The sequence below is a fragment of the Amblyomma mixtum genome, chromosome 9, assembly GCF_055824585.1.
Source record: "Amblyomma mixtum isolate Tamu chromosome 9, ASM5582458v1, whole genome shotgun sequence".
Lineage (NCBI taxonomy): Eukaryota > Metazoa > Arthropoda > Arachnida > Ixodida > Ixodidae > Amblyomma > Amblyomma mixtum.
In genome coordinates this window covers 48,032,675-48,036,910 of record NC_143020.1, presented here as the reverse complement: position 1 = coordinate 48,036,910, position 4,236 = coordinate 48,032,675, and the positions used below count along the sequence as shown (strand labels likewise).

General features: G+C 43.1%; 1 non-coding gene across 1 annotated transcript; it reads right to left on the bottom strand.

The window, feature by feature from the left end:
* Positions 1–995: 995 nt before the first annotated feature.
* TRNAT-CGU (transfer RNA threonine (anticodon CGU)) lies at positions 996–1,067 on the bottom strand. The gene has a single exon. It is a non-coding gene; the product is annotated as a tRNA-Thr (tRNA).
* Between the last annotated feature and the right edge of the window lie 3,169 nt (positions 1,068–4,236).

Sequence of the window (4,236 nt, the reverse complement as noted above, 5' to 3'; positions counted from 1 at the left end):
ACGCGGGTTAATGACATCTTAGTTGAAATCAAGAAGAAGAAATGGGCTTGGGCAGGGCATGTAATGCGAAGGCAAGATAACCGCTGGTCCTTAAGGGTAACGGAGTGGATTCCAAGAGAAGGCAAACGTAGCAGGGGACGGCAGAAAGTTAGGTGGGCGGATGAGATTAAGAAGTTTGCGGGGATACAGTGGCGGCTACTGACATAGGACAGGGTTAATTGGAGAGACATGGGAAAGGCCTTTGCCCTGCAGTGGGTGTAGTCAGGCTGATGATGATGATGATGATATATATATATATATATATATATATATATATATATATATATATATATATATATATATATATAAGACAGAAGCCAACAGCCACTGAAACCAAGGGGCACAGGGGATTTTTTTTTAACTTTATTTATTTAATTTGTGGTGTTGATCAATTTAGAATATTACTGAATAAGGTATCGCTTAATGCTAATTGATTAGAAAAGCAGAAGAAAAACAACCACATGCTGCCGGTGGGATCCGAACCCACGACCTCCGAATTACGCGTCCGGTGCTCTACCTCTGAGCTACGGCGACGGCTGTCAAATCTTCTGCTTTCGGGGGTATTTATGTTTACAAGTAACCTAACCTTGAGAGTGTTCATCAGCGCCACCCACGTTCATAAGCGGCGGACGTGGAACGTCCTGAGTTACCGCAGGTGTGACGTAGAACGTCATCGAACGAAGTGGGTGGAAGCTGCGTGAGAACCCTCTTACGCATCCTATGGCGTCAAGGCTGCCAGAACCGAGGCCCTCGCTAAGCAATTAAGCAAACAAGGGAAGGGAAATGAGGGGCTCGTTATAAATAAGACAGAAGCCAACAGCCACTGAAACCAAGGGGCACAGGGGATTTTTTTAACTTTATTTATTTAATTTGTGGTGTTGATCAATTTAGAATATTACTGAATAAGGTATCGCTTAATGCTAATTGATTAGAAAAGCAGAAGAAAAACAACCACATGCCGCCGGTGGGATCCGAACCCACGACCTCCGAATTACGAGTCCGGTGCTCTACCTCTGAGCTACGGCGACGGCTGTCACCGGCGGCATGTGGGTGTTTTTCTTCTGCTTTTCTAATCAATTAGCATTAAGCGATACCTTATTCAGTAATATTCTAAATTGATCAACACCACAAATTAAATAAATAAAGTTAAAAAAAAATCCCCTGTGCCCCTTGGTTTCAGTGGCTGTTGGCTTCTGTCTTATTTATAACGAGCCCCTCATTTCCCTTTCCCTATATATATATATGCTGATTACCGTATTTTAATGTCAAAGACGCTACTTCCTCTAATAACGGAGCTTTTATAGACTAGTAAACACTGAAGAAAGCATACCACAGCTGTCGCTACCACCGACCGTCTCCGCAGATAAACTAAATGACGTCAATACATTGTTTGACGCGGATCACTGTGCCAAGACCATACTGCCATTCATTTCATGTGGCTGTTACCGGAGGGCTTTTCACCATTATTTTTTACAAAGAACTAAATTTGGGTGAAGTTGTGCTCCAGCATATGAACCTCTTTTTAGGCCCAGTACTACAGAGAGTTCTGTTACACGGCATTCGCTTACATATTTCCTAGGTTATCTATGTAAACAACAAGAGCTTCATTCAGGACACTCTGTGTGGTTAAATATGTCGGCGTCACTGTTTTACATTACAAACCCCGAATTACCACTTTCTACCTATTGATCATCCTATCAGATGAAGTTGTGACTGAGTGCTCACGAAAAGGAGGGCAGCAATATAATGTAATGCTGCTAAGCCTGTCTCATGAGGTGCTTTGAGTGAATAGAGTTTAAGAGTGGAAACTACAGCCCTTTTGCAGCCGTTCTCGCTAAACATTTCAAGCTAAATTATTCAAATTTCTGGAAGCAATCTAACGCATATACCCCGCAAATGTTGGCAGTCTGTTACATGGTATTATTAATCTTTGGCTTCACAATGATGAACGCCATCCTATTCATTAAAGACTTCATACAAGCACCACTATGGACAGACTTGTTCTGCGGCCCTTGGCTGAGAAAATTTTGAGTTACTCTTACAGTCCTTCAATTGACGCATGGTCATGATTTTTTCTTCATTTTCATTTTTACCAGCCTGTGAACCTGTGTGTGGGCCGATTTCCAGAGAGAGTTGTGGCACACACCATTCGTTTGCATATTTCTGTTGTCAAACAAAACATAACTAGGTTATCTATGTAAACAACAAGAGCTGCATTCTGGGCACAATGCATGGTTAAATATGTCGGTGTCACCGTTTTACGTTAAAAACCCAAATTACTACTTTCCACCACTTGATCATCCTATCAGATGAAGTTGTGACTGGGGGCTCTCGAATAGGAGGTCTGCATTATATAGTAAGGCTGCTAAGCATGTCTCATGGCGTGCTTTGAGTGAATACAGTTTAAGAAAGGGAGCTGCAGCCCTTCTGCAGTCGTTCGTGCCAAATTGTTACGGCTAAAGTTTACAAAAGTCTGGAAGCACGCAACGCATATCCGCGCAAATGTTGGCAGTCTGTTACGCAGTATTAGGAACCTTTGCCTTCTCATTGTTCCGCGCCATCCTATTCATTAAAGGCTTCATACAAGCAGCACTAAGAACAAATTTGTTCTGCGCATCTTGAGTGAGAAAATTTTGAATTATTCTTACACTCCTTTAATTGACGCATGGCCATGATTTTTTCTTAATTTTCATTTTTACCAATGCCATAAGGGACACTAGCGGTTTGTAACTACCCCTGAAGAGCAATGCCCCCATATTTCCAGTACAGCACCAGTGTGTAAAGTCCAGCCTGCATGTGATAAACTTTCGTTGCGAAATTCTCGCAGCAAAGCACCATTCCCGGGGCGCTGCCATGAGTTTGTCTCATACTCCTCCACGCGAGGAAAAAGAGAACCACGACGGCCCACACCGTCATCCGGCCAGGGGTGGTGAATAGCCGTCACAGTAACGCTGTCATTACTCGCCGTGGCTGCAGGGCCTATAGGACGCAGCCCAGAAGACGAGCAATAACACAGAGAAATACACGCTATGATGAGAAACTAATAGTGAATAACACAGATATTTAATCTATTTGGTACAGCCTCTTGGGAAAAAACAGCGCTGAAGGCTGACGGAACTAGAAAGGACAGACACCACAAGCACTGACTCACGTCTGATTGTTTATTCAAAAAACCCAGAATAAGTATGTAATCTGAAAAAGTTAACACAACAAAAAGAACTCATTGAGCAGTGTCTAGATATGACAACTCCTTTTCAAGTAGGACAACTGATGGGTCATTAACACATTTGTGCCCGTACTTGCATGTATGAGAGGCCTCTGACACCTTCCTTGTTAATTGATTAGGGTGCCGAAATGACATAGTGGTTTGGTTTAAAAAGGCATTCACTATAGTGCTTCGTTAGGTTTGAAGAAGCTGGGTTTTTCTTTTGTGCTTCTGTAACCGCAAATTTAAGCACTTGTTAGTTTGCCCGATATATATATGAACAGCCAGAGGAGATCAGAATGTTGTACACCACCGATTTTTCCCATGCGAGGTAATGGTTTACACGGTTCACTGCAAATCCCCTAGTCATGCCCCGCCCAACACTACCACAGAGTGTTTCAACTATAGCATGGATTCCGCCGCCTTTGTTCGGGGACGAGAATGTAGATGCCATGAAAAGAATAGCTGTTCTGATTAAACGCAAATGTTTGCTGAAGCTTCCGGCGGACTTTCTTGCTTCTAGCGAGCAGCCGGTAGTACTTTCGGACAAAGAATTTTACTTTCTTGGGTTTCCCCGAAGTGCTATTCAAGCAAAACGCCGATAGCGCGGTAAAAATAATCTGAGGCATGCTAAGATCAAAGCAGCAGCCTTTGTATCTTTTGTCTAATTTGAATCTAGGCCACCTGTGCTCTATCCTCTGCGCTCTATGTGCGGAGCTGCGATTATTTGTGATCAACCCGAACGGATGTCATGTCAGAAGAAAAGGCATAAAGCTGAGTGCCAGTAGCTTTGAGCATGAATGAATAACCACTCCAAACCTTCTAAGCAATGTGCTGCAAACTTAACACAAAGATCGCGGAACAGCCTGCAACCCAGCAAGGAAATTGTTCTCATGGTTCACCTTGCAGACAGACTTATGTTTGGCACCTTCCTGCTTTCTCTGAACTGCTGCTCCTAACTACCCAGCTTATTAGGAGCAGAAACAGTAATT